At 42.3% G+C, this 23203-nt stretch overlaps 1 protein-coding gene across 4 annotated transcripts in view; it reads left to right on the top strand.

Annotated features, from left to right (window-relative positions):
* mef2d.S (myocyte enhancer factor 2D S homeolog) overlaps window positions 1-23203 on the top strand; it is a 165208-nt gene that overhangs the window by 56440 nt on the left and 85565 nt on the right. For all 4 annotated transcript variants that reach the window (XM_041574154.1, XM_018231937.2, XM_018231932.2 and 1 more), the window contains exon 2: window positions 5965-6026. The gene's annotated coding sequence lies outside the window, so the exon portion shown is untranslated. The remainder of the gene's footprint in view (window positions 1-5964; window positions 6027-23203) is intronic.

Raw genomic sequence — 23203 nt, 5'->3', positions numbered from 1 at the left:
CCTGACAGGCTGGATAGGCTATATATATATATATATATATATATATATATATATAAGTGGCAGCAGAGCAAATGGTTCTGAATGAAGCTGCAATATTAGTTTGCTGAATGAATCTTTATAGGCAACAGGCATGTCCAGACTGAGATTCACAATAAGCCCTGTCGTTTTGAGTACTGTGTGGCCCAAACTGGCCCAATAAATAGAACAGGTCTGTGGTATCTTATAGCAGCCATTTTGGAATTTGCCACAATATACAGGTTGCCAGTCTGGGCCTGGTAAAATGTTTAAGGGACAAGTGAGGCTAGGTGATGTATTGTTTTATTTGCCACAGGAATCTTGCCCAAAAAAAAAAACCATGTGCCCACCCAGTGAGGTATAATGAAATTAGCAATTTTACTGTATCAGTTGTTGCTGACTGAAAATCTACTTCCTGTGGGAGGCGTTTGGGCAACAGGAAGTAAAGGACTGCAGCTCTCCTCCATTTCCTTTGTTATCTGACTGCCCACTATCCAGTCACTGTGTGTGGCCATCTTTAATTGCAAGTGTTTTAGTGCACACAGATAATCTGCGAGAATGAGGCCAAAGATAGTGCAGATTTACCTTCATATCGGACGAACGATTGTTATGTGCCATCTCCTGACCTGCCACTAACAATTCAGATCAAATAAAGAAGTAACAGACAATGTTCTGCCCCTGACAGCAATCGTACGAAAGTTATGTCCGACAAATGCTAGTGACAGTCTCCCACTGATATCGTCAGATCAGCAATACATGCAGAGATATTATCGGTAGCCGATGAACGACCGATCACCACCTCACGAAAAATGTCAGGACACGCCACACACAGCCTGAAAATCGTACGAAACGGAGAGTCATACAATCAAATCCATGGCCAGCTTTAAACTAACAAGTGCCAATAATCAGCAGTGAACTCACAAATCGTACAATTCCCAGACATTTGTCATAGACTGCTGCTTTATTTAACCAGCATTTTACCCCATGTCGATCCTTCCCTATCTGTGGCCCCCGTAGGCCGTAACAGAGACTCCTTACCTTCCTTAATAAGAGGAATTTTATCTCTGTAGGCGAATACCAGCAGCTGTGGCCACAAATTCCCTTTTCACAATGTTTCTGATGGTGCTGGTAACTCTGTCCTGCCTCAGCATTTTTTTCCCTTTTCAGATTATTTGCTTCCCCAAGTGCGATGTACAGGCTTCTGTGGTCGCCTTTGTGCCGTAAACGGTTTTTCCTCCCCCCCCCCCCCGTTTAAAAAGTCCGTCGGCAAGAGTTAAAGGACAAAGACTAATTAATGCGGTTCTATTCAATCAGCAGTCTTTTGAAAGCACAATAGTGAAAATATTGTTTATCCACATGCATTCATATTTAACTGCCACAGTAGGACTCTTAAGCGGCTGACTCGTGTTTTAGCTACTGCACATTGTTCTTAAGGAGAAAATAATTCCTATTGATTTTCAGGACTTGCCTTTTATCTTGGGCCTGGTGATGGTATGGCTTATTTTGTGCCTGGAATACGCTCTTCTCTGTATATTTTATACCTAACCTCAGTGGGAGCTGCTTCGTTGTTTCTTTTACATGTCATATTATAAGGACATATTGTGTGAACAGAACTTAATTGAGCTGCCATATCGATTCACCCATACAGTATGGTATGAAGACATAGCAAGCACTTAAAGGAGAAGGAAAGGTTAAAACTAAGTAAGCTTTATCAGAAAGGTCTATATAAATATACCAGTAAACCCTCAAAGTAATGCTGCTCTGAGTCCTCTGTCAAAAGAAATACCACATTTCTTTCCTTCTATTGTGTACTCATGGGCTTCTGTATCAGACTTTCTGTTTTCAGCTTAAACCTCCAGGGCTAGGGCTTGAGCATGCTCAGTTTGCTCCTCTTCCCCTCCCCCTTCTCTACTGTTATAGAGCTATAAGTGAGCAGGGAGAGATTTAGGCAGGAAGTGATGTCACACAAACTAATATGGCAGCTGCTAAACAAGAGAGCTTCTAGAGCTTTTTAATCAGGTATGGTAAAACATTCTACAGAATAAATATTGCATTCTAGCTTGCACTATTGCAGCTAATCTATTGGCAATAAAATGCCTCTACTTTTTTAATACATGCTGCTGCAGGCAATAACTGTGAGGGATGCTGGGAGTTGTCAACCATTAGTGCTTTGTTTGGTGGAGAACTGGGCAGAAATCTACCCCCAGTTCCATCCATTTCCTATACACCACAGCCTCCGCTCAGGTCCATACATTGGAATCTGCTGGAAAGCCTTTCACCTGGAAAGTAAAACATTGCTCTGTCAGGCAGGAGAGCACAACCCCATCCATTGTTTAATAATTCAATTCACTTAAAAGGCTGTATTGGATTTTTTTTCTTTAGACTTGATCGGACAAATTGAATCTTAAAACCCATGAGTGCACCTACTTACCTGAGCCGCAAGCACTTTACAGCAAAGGGTGGTGGATGCATACGAGAGAAAAAATCTACTGGAACACAAAAGAGCTTATATATATATATATATATATATATATATATATATATATATATTTTTTTTTTATATACAGGTATGGGACCTGTTATCCATAATGCTCGTGACCTGGGTTTTGCGAATAACAGATCTTTCTCTAATTTGAATCTCCATACCTGTAATACCCGTACCATGTAAATAAACCCAATAGACTGGTTTTGCTTCCAATAAGGATGAATTATATCTTAGTTTGGATTAAGTACAAGGTACAGGTATGTTACCTGTTATCCAGAAAGCTCGGGACCTAGGGTTTTCCAGATAATGAAGCTTTCCGTAATTTGGATCTTCATACCTTAAGTCTACTAGAAAATCATTAAACATTAAATAAACCCAATAGGCTGGTTTTGCTTCCAATAAGGATTAATTATATCTTAGTTGAGATCAAGTACAAGGTACAGGTATGTTTGTTACCTGTTATCCAGAATGCTCGGAACCTGGGGTTTTCTTTATAATGGATCTTTCCCGTAATTTGGATCTTCATACGTTAAGTCTACTAGAAAATCATGTAAACATTAAATAAACCCAAAAGGCTGGTTTTGCTTCCAATAAGGATTAATTATATCTTAGTTGGGATCAAGTACAAGCGACTGTTTTATTATTACAGAGGAAAAAGGAAAGCGGTTTTCAGATTTTGGATTATTTAATTATAATGGAATCTATGGGAGACTGCCTTCAGGGCTTTCTGGATGAAAGGTTTCCGGATAACAGATCCCGTACCTGTATATATATAACACTTTCCATTGGCAGTTTTGGAGGAAACGTGTTTTTATTGTTGACTGTTTTACCATTCTTTATTTATTTATTTATTTATTTATTTTACTAGTTATGGTGGCCATTGACGCACAGATAATGTTGTACGAAGTGAATTTTCGTACTCTATTCGGTGCATGTATGGTGGGAAAATAGCCGACCGATATCGGCAGAAGACTTGGATACCAGTCGATCGGGCTGGACGGAATATTTTAATTTTAATCAGGTGCCTTTGAAGTCACCCAAACATGGGCCATTGTTAGTGCTGAATCATCAGATACAGGTAGAATTCTATTGTTTCTATATGTATATCTGACCATTCAGCTCTACACGTGTGTATTGAAACGAACGCTCTTTCTTGGAAAAATATTTTCCAAGAAAGATCATAATGGCCACCTTTAGGGCCTCAGTAGTTACTCACTGCAACCAATCATCTCTAAGGTTTGATCAGAAGGCTGCAAGTTAAAAAGTTGAAACCAGAGATACTATCAAGTGCTGTGAGTAACTGTGCAGTTTAGCAGTACTGAACCCCAAGTTGGCTGATAGGTCTGTTTCAGAACCCCCCTTTTTTTACAGTGGTCCCATACAATCCTAAAACCTGGTCCTCTAAGCCATACCGACCCCTTATTTCAAGGTCACAGCAATGAGTGGAGCCCAGCTACACCCCCTGTCCTGTACCTCGCCTGCCGGCTTGGCATCCTGGGAATTGTAGTTCAACGTAGAGATGCAGTTGTAGGGATAACAGGCAGCCAGGAGTACTGGAAACCATAGCCAGAAGGTTGAATTTGCTCTATTTTGCCATCTTGCTTTTTACACTTGGTTTGACAATGAATTCCCATTGGACATAATTATCACAGGGAGCGAGGGGGAGAGCTGTCCGGATCCATACAATGACGGCTTATAGTGACTGCGTTCCACAGGGAGTACTAAACATTCCTTATTATTGACCTCAAACTTTAGGAAGGACCAACCCAGTTCAGACCCACATATGCTTGGGCTACTTATCCCCTTCTCGTGCTCTATATAATCAATTCTTTCCCTGCTCTTTCAGCCAGGAATTATAGATTTCTTTCTGAAGCACTATGGCTTCTTTTATGATATATATATATATATATATATATATATATATATATATATATATATATATATATATATATATATATATATATAGATATAGTCACTCAGGTTTAAAAAAGACTTGCGTCCGTCAGGAACAGCTTATTGCTCATTTTAAAGGTACAGGTATGGGATCCATTATCCGGAAACCCATTATCCAGAAAGCTCCGAATTACAGGAATGGCCGCCTCCCATAGACTCCATTATAAGGAAATAATCCAAATTTTAAAAAATGATTTCCTTTTTCTCTGTAATAATAAAACAGTCACTTGTACTTGATCCCAACTAAGATATAATTAATCCTTATTGGAGGCAAAACCAGCCTATTGGGTTTATTTAATGTTAATTGATTTTCTAGTAGGGTTAAAGGGATTGTTCATATTTAGGCGCTTCATTTTCCGAAGTTGCCTCATGAAGAAACTTCGGGCGACTGTGGAAAACAAAGTGCCATGTGTGCCTTCCCCCAGGCAATTTTCATTTTAGCCAGCAGGGGGAAGGCAGTTCGGGGAGATTGTCGCCCCAAAGAATAGGAGATTTATCTCCCCGAATTTGCTCGTGTGGCCAGACCCTTACTATATGACCCTTTAGTATGATGTAGAGAGTGATAGTCTTAGACAATTTGTAATTGGTTTTCATTTTTTATTATTTGTAGGGATGCACCGAATCCACCATTTTGGACTTTGCCGAACCCTCAAATCCTTCGCAAAATATTTGGCCGAATACCGAACCAAATCAGAATCCCAATTTGCATATGCAAATAAGGGGTGGGAAGGGGAAACATTTTTTATTTCCTTGTTTTGTTACAAAAAGTCACACGATTTCCCTCCCGCCTCTAATTTCCATATGCAAATTTGGATTCGGTTCGGCCAGGCAGAAGGATTCGGCCGAATCCAAATCCTGCTGAAAAAGGCAGAATCCCGAACCGAATCCTGAATTTGGTGCAGCTCTAATTATTTGTGGTTTTTGAGTTATTTAGATTTTTATTCAGCAGCTCCCCAGTTTGCAATTTCAGCCATCTGGTTACTAGGGTCCAAATTATGCTAGCAACCATGCAGTAATTTAAACGAGAGACTGGAATATAAATAGGAGAGGGTCTTAATGATTATCATTAAAAAGTAGGTATAGTGATAACTTTGTAGCCTAACAGAGCATTTGATCATCAGATAGGGTCAGTGACCCCCGTTTGAAAGTTATAAAGAGTCAGAAGAAGAAGAAGGCAAATAATTAAAAAAAACTGTAAGTCAGAAAAAATGAAGGCCAATTGAGAAGTTGCCATTCTATATAACGTACTAAAAGTTAACTTAAAGGTGAACCGTCCTTTAAGGTATGAAGATCCAAAGTGTGGAAATATCCGTTATCTGGAAAACGCCAGGTTCTGAGCATTCTGGATAATGGGTCCCATAGCTGTATTGCTACAGGCCGAGATGATAGAGACCATAAGCGATGGGATGTTCGTACCCCACAGAATTTCACTTTCCCACTGTATCAATTCAATTTGTACAGATCTTTATCCAGCGCATGAGATACTAACAGTAGCACTTTTATCCCTCCAGACGTTCTCCGCGGGCAGTGCTTCCCCCAAATGATGCTCTCCATTCTCGGGCGGAGGTTAGAGGTAAGATGCTTCTTAATGAGCTCTAATTTACTCTCAAGTACTCTCGTCTCGGCTAATGACAGCGGCACGTCAGGATAAGTGAGGAAAGTTCCAAGGTTAACCAAATTATTTCAATGGAAACCTGAAGTCTTTGCTCAATCTCCTCGATCCCTCCTCTCATTTAATGGAGAGAGCTAAACCGAGGTCTTCCATTTATTCCTCTATAAAAAGAACAACCATTGCCGGAGAACAGATACCAAGGGACGTAAGAGGAACGGGATATGTTTTGTTTTTTTAGAGGCGACAAGGAATGGTTAATAGTTTCGTTGTCTGATTTTTATGATCCATAATAGTTATAATGACCTCCGCTTAAAGGGCTGGTTCACCTTCAAACAACTAATTTGTGATTTATCAACGCTAATTGGCAGACGATCCAGAAGTAAATGACATTTGTGTTGTCAATTGTGAAGCTGTTTATTATCTGTATAGCTGTGAGGTTTTTGTCTAAACGCTATTAAGTGGTAATTTGTTTCTACGCTTACTGCAAGCGCTCTGGAGGGGGGGTCGCCGACCCTATGTTAAACGTGGATCTAATTGATGACGCAGTTTAAGTGTTGAGATGGACACCTTGTATTTGATCAAGTGCGATATTGAGAGATTAAGGTTTGTCGGGCTATAGATTCATGCTGAGAGAGTGCGGGCACCGGGGGAAAGGCCCGACGACCATTAGCGGAAAATAAGTTCGGCCGCGAGTGAACGAACCGCAAAGTACCTGAAGTTCGAGGAGTCAAATGTGAGGGGATGAAGGGGGATGGTACTTGCTCTGCGTTTTTGCGCAAAGAGGTAGGTGCAGCACATGATTCCGACGCCTCCCACATCCCGTAGGTGCCATATGTGCCAAATTTTGGGAACATTCTGTTTGGCCGGGTAGAAGAAGTTCGTAAAAAGGGTCTCTGGAGATACCTGGCGTGAAGTCCGTGAAGCCGGACGCATGGAAGACGAGTGCCTGTTATGTTGGTGTCAATGCCACTATTTTTGAGTGTACAGCCAGCTTATCCAGAGTTGCAATTTTTGAGCGAATGTAGCGCGTGTTGTCCTAGGCGCTCCGGGAAAGATGACAGGTGCAACCCATTGAGTTTGGAGATCCGGGTGTGAAAGAGTGCGCCAGAAGACAGAGGCACTTGATAATTCACAAAACGAGGTAGATAGAAAGATCAGAGGATGCAAAGCGCCTTGTAATCTAAGCCTGACGCTTTTTAGGCGATTTACATTAGTAAGGCCGCCAGTCATAGATACGCCTATAGCTATTCCTGGTCTGTAAATGATGACGACGGAGAACTTGATCTATGACTTAGGGCTATCATACCTTTCTGGCTTAGTACAGATCGTGATAGAGCACTAAGACTTAGTCTAAGTGTTGGCACTATATAGGCGTTCGGTGGTGTAGGTAGTGGATTATGAAGAGACACGGAAGACGTAGTCCTACATGTTAGGGGCTGATATAACATTGGTTCTAGTGAGATATAACACAGACTTAGTATACTGTTAAGGGGGCATGCTCGCTTATGCCCTTTCTGGAGTTGAGTAGAATAGCTTTTGGTTTAGTGAATATAACGACAGAGAAGTAGGTGCTAGTGTTATAGGCGTATAATGTCCTCGTCTAGGGTTACAGTGAAGATATAACAAAGGACTGAGATGCTACGATGTTTGGCTAGTATGTCCTTTGTTAGATGGAATATATGACCGACGAATAGTCTATGCATTATAAAGCGTAGTATTAGCTTGGCAATGGGTATGTGGGGAATGCGATGATATAACCGACCAAAGACTAGTGTCTAATGTTAGATATGATATGAGGGCCTGTTCTGGGTTAGTAAGAAAGAAGTGCTTAACACAAGATGAGCTTCTATGAGTTTAGCAGAGGCTATGGTACTTCTGGTTAGTTTGGGGAATGACGTGAGACAGCAAGAAGTAGTCGTATGTAGTAGGTAGGCGCGGTATGCTTAAGATATAACTTCTGGTTAGTGAATATACAGACAGAAGAGCTGATCTAAGTTGTAGAGACGGCTGATAGTAGACCCTATTTCTGTGGGTTAGTGAAGTGATACAGCAGCAAAGACTAGTCTATGTTAAGGCTAGCTATGATTGCCTTCTGGTCTGTAGATGAACCCGTCTACTGGGTTTAGGTGAGAGTATAACACAGCGACTAGTCTTGGGTTAGGACGGCCGCCGCGTGATATGGATGGTGGTGTGGATGAGGCTTATGAGATGATATCCAAGCTTGCTAAGTTGTTAGGGCTGATAGGTGGCCGTTCGGGTTGTGAATATGAGCACAATGGACTTAGTGCGCCGTGAGAGAGTGATAGTACTGGTGTACCTTAGTGGTGTAGTTACGATAGTGACGACAGAAGACTAAGGTCTAGTGTTAGGGTGCTTGTGAGGTAACTGTTGGGTTGTGAGGATATGACGACAGAGTGGTCGTGGAATGTTAGGGTCCTGATATTTGGCGTTCAGCGTCTGGTAGGGTGAGGGAGTTAGTGAAGCAAGCAAGGATGGGGTGCTAGGGTGTGTGTAGGCGGGCGTGACTAGGGTACTGGCCGTTCTGGGTGTAGTGGAAGTAGAATAAGAGAGACAGAGGGAAGCAGGAGGAGAAAAGAAAGAAGAAGCCCCCCGCATTGTTTAAACGGTTTCCCCGCGGGCCTCCGCTGTTGAGGTCGGATGTGTTGTGTTCGTTCGGGCCGGTGGCGGATGTGCCCGGGGTGACGGACGCACGTATTGATAGTTCTGGTTCAGTAATATGAGACACAAGACTGCAGAAGTCTATGTTGGCCTGAGTTATACCGTTTGGTTAGGTTGCAATATAACACAAGACTATCTATGGTGTTTAAGTGGCTTATATACCGTAGTATGGTTTGAGTAAGGTAGAGTAAGCAGAAGACGTGAGTCTATGTTAGTACCTAGAATATACCGGTTACTAGGGTTTGATCAGCGTAGTGGAATAGTAAACAAGACTAGTGGTTAGTGGTTAGGCTAGTATACCTTGCTAGGTTAGTAGATATTTGACAGACAAGACTAGTCTACGATGGATTAAGCTGGTATGATACCACTCGTGGATGTAGTGAAATATAAACATAGACTGTGGTACATGGACTGTGTGGAGTCTGATATACCTGTACTGGCTAGTGTAATATAACCACCAAGGTGACTCAAGTATAGTGTTAGGCTATAGTACGATTGCCTGGTTAGTGACACGGATAGTGACGACTCAGAGCTTAGCGAGGAGCAGGTTAGGCGCTGAATGTGCGGAATCATAATGACCTATCTGGTTAGAGTGGAAAGTGATAACCGGAATAGGAGGGGCAGTGGGGGTGATTGGACCAAGCCAGGGGCTGAGATGGAAGCATGGAGGCTGCATGCTGAGACAGTCATAGAAACTGTAGGAGGTCGGTGGCAAGAGGAACATAATTATGCACAAACTAAATAGTTTTATTAGACAAATATAAATGTTGGTTCATGTGTTACATTGTCCCCCAGAGAAGGCAGATTTGGGAGTTTCCTACCCCTCAGTGGGGGTGTTTTAGCATTCTGGGATTTGCCAAAATAGCGAAGTTGCTTCAAATGCTCAGTGTTTGGATCATACCATGACTAGCAGGGTGCTGCTTAGGTTTGAGCACCGAAATTGAGGTTTGATATTTTATGATTAATTCCCCCCCTTGTCCCTCCACCACTCAGTCTGGCCCAGTTACATCAGGCTGAAGCTCTGGTGGATTATTCCTCATCTAGAACATTACGTTCCACCCCACATTTGCCGCGGCGCGTCCATCACCCTCACCAGCTCCACAACAGCTGAGAGACCTCCCCCCACCTTTTCCATTTCCAGCAAATGAATGTGTTCCAGGCCCCCGGTACAAATGACGTTCTCTGTGCCAGCTCAGTGCTGGGCTTCACTACTCACCCCGCAGCCTTTTGTGTTTTAGTGAAGCCAACTTCATCTGAGGGGTTATTCCCAGACCACCTCCTGTTCTACGGCTTATGACTGATTAGGAGCAAGCACTACCTCTGCTACCACACACCTTCAAGGTGGAGGAGAATTCATTCTCATAGAAAGGCACACATTTAAAGTGGACCTGCCACCAGACACAAAAAAGCTGTATAATAAAAGTCCTTTTCAAATGAAACATGAAATCCAAATTCTTTTTTTATTAAAGCATTCACAGCTTGTTGTAAGCTCATTTAAAAATCTCAGCTGTCAATCAAATATTGTCTGCCCCTCCTCTATGCCTTAGGCAATTACTTTCACTTTCCATTCAGCACTTCCTACATGTCACTGCTCTCCTCACATTCCCCCGTTCTCTTTACCATTTAATTGTGTAGCCAGGACATGGGGATGGACATCAGGTCCCCCATTCTGGAGCACAAACAAGATTCTGAGATGATACAAGACTTGTCTTAATAACAGTGTCCACAAAATGGCTCCTGCCTGCTTGTTATAATTCATACCTCCCAACTGTCCCTTTTTCGGAGGGACAGTCCCTCTTTTGACAGCTCAACCCGCAGTCCCTCATTTGTACTGGAAAGTCCCTCTTTTCTCTGCACTGAACAGCCAGAAAAAGAAACAAAGTTTCTCACTTAATTGGCTTTTAGCAGAGAGCCCAGAACAGCTAACAGGTGCAAATAAGATACTTTGTAACAATTTTGAGACACAAAAACACAGTTTAGATAAGGAGAAATATTTTCAAACTTTCATAACCTGCCAAATTTTGTAAAACAAACATGGTAATTAGGGGGTGTGGCCACGGAAAGGGGTGTGGTCAAAAAACTACGTTCGGAAAAAAAATTTTCGTTCCTCTTTTTACTTCCAAAATGTTGGGAGGTATGATAATTATGAATTCCCAGACTGATGGAAACAAGATTCAAATAATTTATACAGTGTAATTAAAGTTCATTTTGCTTGACTAACGTGATAAAATAGGATTTCGAATAATTTTTTTTGGGTGACGGGTCCCCTTTAACTCTGTAAGAGCAGTTGCATAGCAGTCGTGTTACTTCAACCCTTCTAGTGGCATAAAGTACCATAGCTTATGTGTTGGGCTGTGTGGTTCCTAGAAAATGAGTGCAGCTATGACTAGTGATGGGCGAATCTGTCCCGTTTTTAGTTCGCCAAAAAATTTGCAAAACTCCAGAAAAATCCACGAAACGGTGAGGGCGTCAAAATTAGTTTGACTCGCGTCAATTTTGGCGAGATTGACAATTTTTATACGCGCGACTCTTTGGTCAAAATGCATTTAAGTCATTGGGTGTCCGAATAATTTTGATGCAGTGAATTTTTCCACTGCAAATTTTCGCAGCAGTTTCGCAAGAACATTCGTGGGCCACGAACTGCTGAAAATCGCTGCAAATCCATGCCTGCCGAATAAATTCGCCCATCGTTAGCCATGACACTAGATCCAAAACTGGAGAATATACAACTTGTGCCAAGATCCTGAACCTGCCCTCTCTTGTTGGGAAAGTACTGCCCTCCGGCTTGCTGGCTATTAGACCAATCCAAATGACTTGACTGGATCTTACGAGCCACTGGAGAATAATGAGAAATGATCAAATGCTGAAGCTGACTCCATGATCGGGCACTTGCTCACACTTGAAGTGACCTCCCTTGGCATTTCATTTCTGCGAGAGGAAGAAATTGTCCCGTTCGACAGCGTGTAGGCGTTCAGCAGCAGGAAGTTGCTCTTCAGAACAGGAAGTCAGCAGGAAATTTACTTCCTTAAAAACACACCGTGGAAGAGCACATGCTGAATTACTTATTCTTTTAAAGGGATTCTGTCATGATTTTTATAGTGTCGTTTTTATGCTGTAGTTTATTTCTAAAATACACTGTTTACGCTGCAAATAATTCACTCTACCATATAAAAATTCATTCCTGAACCAGCAAGTGTATTTTTTATATTTATTATATTGGTGTGTAGGTGCATCTCAGGTCATTTTGCCTGGTCATGTGCTTTCAGAAAGAGCCAGCACTTTAGGATGGAACTGCTTTCTGGCAGGCTGTTGTTTCTCCTACTCAATGTAACTGAATGTGTCTCAGTGGGACCTGGATTTTACTATTGAGTGCTGTTCTTAGATCTACCAGGCAGCTGTTATCTTGTGTTAGGGAGCTGCTATTTGGTTACCTTCCCATTGTTCTGTTGTTAGGCTGCTGGTTGGAAAGGTAGGGGGTGATATCACTCCAACTTGCAGTAAAAAGTGACTGAAGTTTATCAGAGCGCAAGTCACATGACTGGGGGCAGCTGGGAAACTGACAATATGTCTAGCCCCATGTCAGATTTCAACATTAAATATTAAAATTCCTCCATTATGGTCTATAACACTTGGTTTTGTCATTGTCAAGCTCAGCCTTCGCTACCCCCTCATAAGTTCCCCAAAATCTGCGGCCACAAATGATAACAGGTGACAACATCAATCATCATGGCCAACAATTGTGATCAGTCATGTGGCTGTTTTTAGCTTCATTGTATGGTTTCTAGAACCCTCTATTGATCCAAGTCATCTTTAATGGTGGCGTGCAAACTGCAGGTCAACCCACATAATTATTTCAGGAGTCATGCATCTTAATTATCGGGGGTACAAAAGGGGTAAGTCCATACTGATTGCAAGACAGTGGCATGAGGCATAGTGTTCCCTATTACCAGAAGCATTCCGTATAATAGATCCCATACCTGAAGAAGAAATAAGATGGAATGAAAGGGCAGGAGATCCCGGCCTTGCTTTCCAGTAAAACACAAGTGGGCAGTTGGGTAAAGGGCGATTCTTCTAACACACACACACATTACTTACTGAGCGGATGTTCAGCCACATGAACAATGGATCCTCAGTCTGCTGCGAGTGTTGGAAATGAAATAGGCTGGTGGTTTCCTCTCTAGGAAAGGAGAGAGATAAAACAGATGAAATAAAATATAGCATTGTGGTGAGAATGTTCAGAAAAAGGAGATACAGAATCTCCCTGGCTCATACACCAAGGGGCCGATTCACTAACTTCGAGTGAAGGATTCGAAGTAAAAAAAAACTTTGAATTTCGAAGTGTTTTTGGGCTACTTCGACCATCGAATGGGCTACTACGACCTTCGACTACGACTACAATTTCGAATAGAACAATTCGAACTAAAAGTCGTTCGACCATTCGATAGTCGAAGTACTGTCTCTTTAAGAAAAAACTTCGACCCCCTAGTTCGCCACCTAAAAGCTACCGAACTCAATGTTAGCCTATGGAGAAGGTCCCCATAGGCTTTCCTACGTTTTTTCAATCAAAGGATATTCCTTCGATCGTTGGATTAAAATCCTTCGAATCGTTCGATTCGAAGGATTTTATCTTTCAATCGAAGGAATAATCACACATTTGCGCTAAAATCCTTCGACTTTGATATTCTAAGTCCTAAGGATTTTAATTCCCAGTCGAATATCGAGGGTTAATTAACCCTCGATATTCGACCCTTTGTGAATCGGCCCCCAAGAGGAGGATTGTGCAACACTGTCACGTGCTGATTGTGCATAAATCCATTATTACCGCATCATTATTTATGCCTTGGGTTGCCACCTGTCTGGTTTTTACCCGGACAGCCTGATATTTTGAAGATCTGCCCGGGTCTAAACTTCCTGCCCAGCTTTCCTTATTTGGTGCACTTCGTTTTCCGAAGTTGCCTTACGAGGAAACTACGGGCGACTTCGGAAAACGAAGCGATCCGAGTGCCATCCCGCCGGCGATTTAGATTCTAGCCGCCGGGAGGCAGTCTGGGAAGAACAGACCATTTATTGCTGGGCGACTGAATCTCCTCAAATTTAAGCGTGTGTCTCTGCCCTAATGGTCTGGCCAAACGGGCAGGTTCGGGGAGATTAGTCACCAGTCGACAAAAGACGACTAATCTCACCGATCTGCCTTCCGCCGGCTAAAATGAAGATCAACTGGGGGCAGGCATATTGGATCTAACTGTCAATGAATATCTGACACCCAACTGCTGTTATATATATATTATATTTGTTCTAATATAATATATATGTTGGGTGACAGATATTCATTGACAGTTAGATCCAATATATCTTATAGGGGGGCTCCCTTTCCTAGCAGATGAATTAGAACTCACACAAATCCTGCATGTAGAGAGACATGATGTCTGGTGAGTCCCCCTATAAGATATATTGGATGTAACTGGCAGTGAATATCTGACACCCAACTGCTGCATGAAGAGAGAATGAAGAGAAACAGATGCCGAGAGATGAATAGTGAAGATAAACTTGATTATTTCAGAAACTGTACAGAATTCTTAATTGACTGTAATTATAAAGTTTCTTATTTCAGTGTGAAGAAGCTAATTTAACATTTTCATTTTCACGATAATTCCCCTTTAAAGCCTCCCAGCTCGCGATTTAGATTCTAGCTGCCGGGGGATTAGTCGCCCCGAAGAAGATGCCATTTATCGCCAAATTTGAGCTTGTGTCTCTGCCCTAAGGGTCTGGTCACACGGGCAGATTCGGGGAGATTAGTCGCCAGGCGACAAATCTCCTCTTCTTTGCGGCGACTAATCTCCCTGATCTTTGTTTTCCGAAGCCCGTAATTGCCTCACGAGGAAACTTCGGGCGACTTCGGAAAAGGAAGGGGAAGGCAGATCGAGGAGATTAGTCGCTGCGAAGAAGAGGAGATTTGTCGACTGGCGACTAATCTCCTCAGGGGCGCGCTGCCAATGAGGCGAGTTGAGAAACTCGCCTCAGGCGGCATGCCGGGGCGCCAAAAAGTCGCTCCTGGTACCTTTAAGAGCCAAATTTCCGTTTTTTAAACCGGAAATTCGGCTTTACTAATGCAAGAGATCTCAGTTGCGCTCTTCGCATTAGTGTTCCTGTCTCCCCTCCCGACAGGTAAGCCGGCGAGGGGGGCGACATTGCAGGAGCTGTCTCAGGTGGCGCTTTACTTAGAATTGGCGCTGAATCTCCCCGAATCTGCCAGTGTGGCCAGACCTTAAAGGGAACCAAACAATCCTAAACACATTGCTTATTAAATAAAAGGTATGATGTAACAATCACAGATATATCAGTGTACATTTATCTTCATAGCAGCTTGGGTGATTGTTTCCCCATGTGCTCTTTATCAGCAGGCGGGGGTAGGACATTAGCCTTCCCTTATCACTTCCTGTCCTGCCACAGCAGATTGTAGTCTCCTGTCAGAGACCGTGAGGAGTGCAAATGAAAATGGCTTCCCCCCTAATTGCAGAGAAACAACATGCATCTCAGGCTCTGTTTTATATCAGCACAATCCCATGCTGATAACCTTTTTGGATAGTTTGAGGCGTTAAATCCCAATAGAGAAAGGCAAAAGGGCAACGGTTAGGTTTGCTACCTGGTTGTTATTTTACCAGTCCAGCCAGTAAAAATGGTGCTTGATGCCAATGTTATTAATAGGGCAGAAATTACAAAATATAGGAAGGCCGTTATTCTTTACTAGAAAAGGTGGCAACCCTAGTAACCGAGATGGTTCTGCTTAGTATTAACTGTACTTGGCCTACAGGGGTGGGTGCTCAATAGCAACTAGGGATTAAGCTCAATAAGTATTGTTCTGACTGCCATGTGATGCCTGTGCCACTTTGTCAAGGGGTTTGCACTATTGATATAAGCAGGTATATTGTTCCACCTCTACATGTGCATTGTTTCTAGTCCTATGAGTGCAGCTGAATTTTAAGCCCATTGCCTGAGAGCCAGCAATGTGTTTGGGGAGGCTACAATTAGATGACTTCCCACGGGTCAGTATAACATTGCTTGCACAGAGCGCTTGGCCTCCTTTTGGGGATGCTAGGCCTCCCTATTACATAGTTTCTACCTATGGACGACGGAAATGGTTCTGGGCAACTGGTACTTTTATAGAAATATGGTCATTCCCTATGGGAAATGTTTCTTAGGACAGAGGGTGAAAACTGAAGACGGTCCCTAGATATTGTGGTAACTGTGGCCCCAAAAGAATCAGCTATACTTCTATGGAAACACTAGTTATTTATATATGTATATATATATATATATATATATATATATATATATATATATATATATATATATATATATATATATATATATATACACACAAACATGAAAATGTTATATAAGCTTCCTCATACTGAAGTAAGAAAATATTCTGCGTTATTTCTGAAATAATCAAGATTATCTTCACTATTCCTCTCTCTGCATCTGTTTCTCTTCATTCTCTCTTCATGCAGCAGTTGGGTGTCAGATATTCACTGACAGTTAGATCCAATATATCTTATAGGGGGCTTCCTATCAGATGAATTAGAGCTCACTCTGATTCCAGTACAAACAAAATGTAACAAAATAATTGGCTTTTGCACAAATCCTGCATGTAGAGAGACATGATGTCTGGTGAGTTTAATAGAGTGAGCTCTAATACATCTTCTAGGCAAAAGGAGCCCCCCTATAAGATATATTGGATCTAACTGTCAGTGAATATGTGACACCCAACTGCTGCATGAAGACAGAATGAAGAGAAACAGATGCTGAGAGAGGAATAGTGAAGATAAACTTGATTATTTTAGAAACTGTACAGAGTTCTTAATTGACTGTAAATAGAAAGTTTAGTATGATGAAGCTAATATAACATTTTCATTTTCGCGATAGTTCCGCCCAGCTCCAACTGTCACATTTCAGCTGGCTTGGACATGCTCGTCTCTTAGGGGTGTCAGGAGTCTATTGTCAGGGTTATATGTGAGTAGAAGGTGTGAGTATGTGAGACAGATATGGTTGTCGCCTAACATTGGGCAGAAGGGTTCCAGAAGAAAGTCATGTCTGTTTGCTGTAATCACCACTGGTTTCATTTGCTTATCATGGAGATAATTATCTGTGTTTTGTCACTGGCCACAGGCATAAGTGGCCTTTTACCCTAATGCTGTCATTATCTGGACTGTCCAGGTTGCTGTCAATGGCAGAAATGTGAATTTTGGTTCATTTGGTAACATAAAACAGGGGTCCCCAACAGCCCGGCAGTCCGGAAGTGGGGTGCCGAACAATTAATGGCAATGGATGCCGGTGCACCAAATTGAACGCCGACCCCCTCCCCGACCCCTCCCAACCCCCCTTTCGACCCCTCCCCGACCACCCTGAGCCACCCAGGTCCTTGCAAAAAAATTTGGCTCTTCTTTGGTCCCCGGCCAAAAAAGGTTGGGGACCCCTGACATACAAGGAGGACGGTGTGGGTTTCATTCCATCAAAGGCTAAGAGCAGATTCGGGGAGATTTAATCGCCTCTTCTGCCAGTGCAATGCACTCACGGCGCTTCGATTTCCGAAATCGCCCGAAGTTTCCTTGTGAGGATATCGAAGAGACGTGAGTGCATTTCGCTGGCATTTCTCATTCAAGCAGGCGGAAGGCAGGAAGAAGGCAGTTCAGGGAGATTGTCGCCCCGCAGAAGAGGCGATTAGTCGCCAGGCGACTAAATCTCCCCGAATCTGCCCGTCTGCCCCTACCCTAAGAGGTGGAAACGGTTAGTTATCGTGCCCGTAAACACACTTTTTAACGCCTAGAGGCACATTTAGCAATGGATCAAATTTTGAATTCATGTGAGTCTTTTAAAACTCCCATAAATTCAAAATTTGACTAATCGAAATGTATTAATAAAAACAAAATTTTCCAACTCAGACTAATTTAAATGACCCAAAAACTCAAATAGAATTTGATCAAACTCGATTCGAGTTTTTCCCCTCCAAAAAAAACTTGAATGACTCCAAATTGATCCCTTGACCTCTCCCATTAACTTAAACTGCAATTCGGCAGGTTTTAGTTGGCGAATAGTCTTAAAGGGCCAGAGTATGATAAATCTCGAAACTCGAGATTAAAAAAACTCAAATCGAGTTTGGATAACTCTCTAGTCGAATTTGAGTCACAGATGTGTCTCCCAGTAGGGTTCTTATCTGTCCCCGATGAAATGCTGCCTGGTGTTTGCTCTATTAGGAAGGCTAGTGACTATTTACAAAAGATGACCTCCAGGCAGAAATGGACAAACGGGGCGGAGAAGAATCAGATACTGTTGTCCTGATGGGTGTCAGGCATCACCTCTGCCAGTATTTTTTCCTTTTTTTATTAGACCAAGACTGGAATCTGGAAAGCTTACAAAATAGATATTGATTGTGTCCCTGAGAAAGTCCAATCTCAGTGGGGTCAGAATGTTTATTTTCCCTTTTAGTCAAGTTAGTACCTAAGCTGCTGACGTGAGCAGGAAAACTTCCAATCTAATATTCTAGCTGGTGTATTAATGGAAATCTGGATAATATGGCTGTGCCGAAATAAGATTTCTTATCATTTGTTTATTTTTTGTTTTTCATGTAAATGCACCCCCCGTCCATCTTCTTCCTTGTTCTTTGAGGTATTTTATTTTAATGTAGGTTGTATTACATTTTTTTGTTTTCCTTACGAGTATAGAAAGGTCGAAATTGTCCCCAAGTCACTCATCATACCATTGGAATATCATAGACACCATTAGAATATCATACACACCATCACACACACCAACATTTTTTTTTTTAAATGGTGGTAGGGGCCTATATAGTATTAAAATAATACATTGGTGGCTAGTGGTTTAATAAAAAAACACATTGGTGTTCAGTAGAACTGAACTTGTGGCTTTGGGTCTTTAGCTTTGGATCCTTTCGTGACTTCAGGGCTTCAACTTAAGCACCTTTCATGGCTTTGGTCTTTTTGCGGCTTCAGGACTTCAACTTCAGGTCTTCGCGGCTTTGCCTCTGTTTGCTGCTTCGAGACTTTGGCTCTTCAGGACTTTGGGTCTTTGGCTTTGGCTCTTCGGGGGGTGGCTTTTCGGCACATCGGGACTTTGGCTTTTCGGCACTTTGGGACTGGCTTTGGCTCTTTTGGCTCTTCGGGACGTTGGCTCTTTGTGACGTTGGCTCTTTGTGACGTTGGCTCTTTGTGACGTTGGCTCTTTGTGACGTTGGCTCTTTGTGACGTTGGCTCTTTGTGACGTTGGCTCTTTGTGACGTTGGCTCTTCGTGACGTTGGCTCTTCGTTGGCTCTTTGTGACGTTGGCTCTTATGTTGGCTCTTCAGAATGTTGGCTCTTCGGGATGTTGGCTCTTCTGAAGTTCGGCTCTTCTGGACTTGAGAGGTTCAGCATGACTTCAGCCCTGTCAAGGGGGGGGGGGCCGGCTGTATTGAAAAGTGGAGCACAGCTGGGCCCCCCTTTAGACAGAGTTAGCTCAGCTTCTACTCACACAGCAAGCAGTTCTTTTCTCCTCTAAAAAAATATATATTTCCCCTAAAAAAACAATATCTTACATATAGGCTAGCTGCTCAATGTTTCTACATAGCTTTACGTGTTCCCTGTAGCCTCCATGCTCCACATTGGAAGCCCAACAGAGCCGTCACATCCATCTGTAAGCTTGTCATTTGGTTTGGGGGTTGAAATCCCCAAATGTACATCGCTGCAAAGTAGGTCGCTGTGGTTTAAAAGCGCACGACTGTGAGAGCAGAATCCAACCTTTTACAATGTGTTCAGTCTTTTCTATAAGGTTCAGATTCATTGAGGGGAATACAGACATTTAATTGGCACTGGAGGGGCCATTCAAGACACAGGTGCCTGTCTTAAGGTGGTGCTGTGCCCACAGTCGCAAGCATCACAGTATGTGGCATGATCTGATGTATAAGGGCTGCGACCCTGGTGGACAATGTATATAGTGTAAGTACTTGAGTTGTGACTGTAGAACAGTGTGTAAGTAGTAATGATCATACAACAGACACAACTTGTACACATTCATTGTGCATTTCTACGTCCATAACTCCCACCGTAGACTTGTATACCTCTAAGCCATGTCACGCCGTGTCTCTTCACCATATATCAGGCCCATCACATGACTCATAGGCCACCCAAGAATCCTGTGAAATTTAACACCGGCCAGTAGGAAAGGAAAGCCATTTATCACTTGGGCACTTTCAAAGGCGTAAGGATCCCTTGCTCACGTCCTGGTGCACCTCCTCCTTCTCTAATGAGCAGGACTAATGCAGACAGCTGGAGTGTCAGCACACAGGACGGGGATAATCCTGACCCACCCAAAACATTTCTGAACCACAGAACTACATGGGTGAATCTCCTATATTGTTGGACATTTAAAAATCAGTTACTGGGATATTGTGCCGGTACTTCTCTTTACCTTTTCCCTGAAGCATAAAGTTTCGGTTATTTAATTACCCTCCAGTAATAATTTTGAAATCTGATCGCTACTGTGAGGGCTCTGTTATATATAACTTATAGATAACTAGAATCTCAGCTGCCATAAAGCAGGGCAGGACTGCTGCTTACAATGGGGATCAATTAGGATCTGTGCAGCCACTGGGACAGAATGTTCTGTTATACAGATAGCTAGAATCTCAGTTGCCATAAAGCAGGGCAGGACTGCTGCTTACAATGGGGATCAGATAGGATCTGTGCAGCCACTGGGACAGAATGTTCTGTTATACAGATAGCTAGAATCTCAGCTGCCATAAAGCAGGACAGGACTGCTGCTTACAATGGGGATCAGATAGGATCTGTGCAGCCACTGGGACAGAATGTTCTGTTATACAGATAGCTAGAATCTCAGCTGCCATAAAGCAGGACAGGACTGCTGCTTACAATGGGGATCAGATAGGATCTGTGCAGCCACTGGGACAGAATGCTCTGTTATACAGATAGCTAGAATCTCAGCTGCCATAAAGCAGGACAGGACTGCTGCTTACAATGGGGATCAGATAGGATCTGTGCAGCCACTGGGACAGAATGCTCTGTTATACAGATAGCTAGAATCTCAGCTGCCATAAAGCAGGACAGGACTGGTGCTTCCAATGACATCAGTAGGTTAAAAACCGCATTCCCTTTTCGGCCGGTACAGTTTACATGTGCCATTACACAGCAGGGAAAGTAGTTCTGGACTGGCCAGTGTTGCTATGGGCTAGTTAGCTACCTACATGTTTGTGAGCCAGAGGGAAAGCTGAACCTGCAACAGAATCTTTTTGAATTCCTTTTGAGTAGATAATTAATTTTTCACATATATAAAATGCTCACATTAGTTTAGACCCCCAACTGGGCCCCCTGTATTCCCAGGCCCCACCCCCGCAACCCCTGAGCTTCCTGACACCATTATTAAGCCACTAAGTGCCCTGTGCTGCTCTCAGCCTGGAATTGGGGCCATAAAAATCGCAGGACCCCAAGGCCTCAAGCTGATCAGCCCTGTATTAATGGGACATTCTTCTGCCTAATTATAAATGGGACAATAGAATCTGTGTATTGCACATTACTGCTTTGCACCTCCATCTCTGAGTTTAAAGGCTCTTGCCTGGTGCAGAATAAACAGAACTTTTTGCATTGTAGTTTGTCCACTGTCTGATACTGGATTCCAAAGGTATTTTATCATACCTCCCAACTATCCCGTTTTTAGACGGACACTCCTGCTTTTGAAAACTCAACCTGCAGTCCCTCGTTTGTACTGGAAAGTCCCGATTTTCTCTGCACTGAACAGCCAGAAAAAGAAACAAAGTTTCTAACTTAATTGGCTTTTGGCAGAGAGCCCAGAACAGCCAAAGCTGCAGAACAGATACGTTTGTAACAATTTTGAGATAAGCAAATAAGTAATTGTAACAATTTAGATAAGGAGATCCCTTGGGAGAATTAAGACTCCGCTTAAAGGGCAATTCACCTTCATTGGCAAAACTGTAATAACTGAAAAAAATCACAGAAATATATTCAAACTTTCATAACTTGCCAAATTTTGTAAAATGAACATGGTAATTAGGGGGGTGTGGCCACAAAAACGGGTGTGGTCAAAAAATTGCTGCACAACGCACACCAACTTTTTTGTCCCTCTTTTTGTTTCCAAAATGTTGGGAGGTATGTTTTTTTAGTACAGGTATGGGACCTGTTATCCACAATGCTCCGGACCTTTGGCTTCCCGGATAAGGGATTTTTCCGTAATTTGGATCATCATACCTTTAGTCTACTAAAAAAATCATGTAAACATTAAGGGGTAGATTTATCAAGGGTTGAATTGAAAATTCCAATTCTCAAATTTTTGTGAGCTATCCAAACTCGATTAGAGTTTGAATTTCGAGATTAATCATACTCTGGCCCTTTAAGAAATCAAATTCGACAATTCGCCACCTAAAACCTGCCGAATTGCTGTTTTACGTCAGCAGGGAACAATTCTGAGTTGTTTCCAGCCTTCCTGACATTCGAGTTTTTTTCTCAGAAAAAACTCGAATCAAGTTTTTAAAACTCAAATTGAATTCGAGTTAGAGTTTTCGGGTCGATCCTATTCACCCGAGTTTAAAAAACTTGATTGTGATAATACATTTAGATTGGTCGGATTTCGAGTTTATGGGAGTTTTAAAAAAACTTGCATGAATTCGAAATATGACCCTTAATAAATTTGCCCCTTAAAGGACCAGTAACAAAAATGTATTTCTACTTAACAGAAAAAAAAACGCCAAGACACTTTAAACTTTAAATTCGCAAATTCAATTTTTTTTTTATGTAACTGGTCCTTTAATAACCCCAATAGGCTGGTTTTGCTTCCAATAAGGATTAATTATATCTTAGTTGGGATCAAGTACAAGCGACTGTTTTATTATTACACAGGAAAAAGGGTATTATTTGAATAATTATTTGAATAAAATGGAGTCTGTGGGAGACGGCTTTTCCGTGATTCGGAGCTTTCTGGATAACGGGTTTCCAGGTAACGGATCCTGTACCTGCACAGATTGCTGTATGGCAGCTCCCATGCATTTTAATACAAATAATGGCATACATGAGGCTTTCATCATCTCATCCTTTATGATTTCCGGAGCATTTCCAGAGCAATAAGGGAATCTTACCTAATCAATAGGCACATTGGTTAAGTTATAGGCCTGTACAAATAACCCTTTCATTAGCACTTAATTAACTTGTGAATTAAGTTGGTGCTAAATGAGGAAGTTCTTGTCAATCAGGACTTTGACACTTTAACTCTTCCACCCCCGGGGTCATTATCATAAGACTATACAGGCTGGAGGGTGAAACCTTATTGATCTATTCCATTGAGACAATATATTGATATCCATACATAGTTTGCTACCATTATTTATATAAAGTACCGTAGGATGGTTTGTTCTGCTACTATCTCTGGGGCCCCTTATC

This window comes from Xenopus laevis, chromosome 8S (genome assembly GCF_017654675.1).
Source record: "Xenopus laevis strain J_2021 chromosome 8S, Xenopus_laevis_v10.1, whole genome shotgun sequence".
Lineage (NCBI taxonomy): Eukaryota > Metazoa > Chordata > Amphibia > Anura > Pipidae > Xenopus > Xenopus laevis.
Note: the sequence above shows the minus strand (reverse complement) of the source record. Positions and strands in the feature narration are given on the sequence as shown.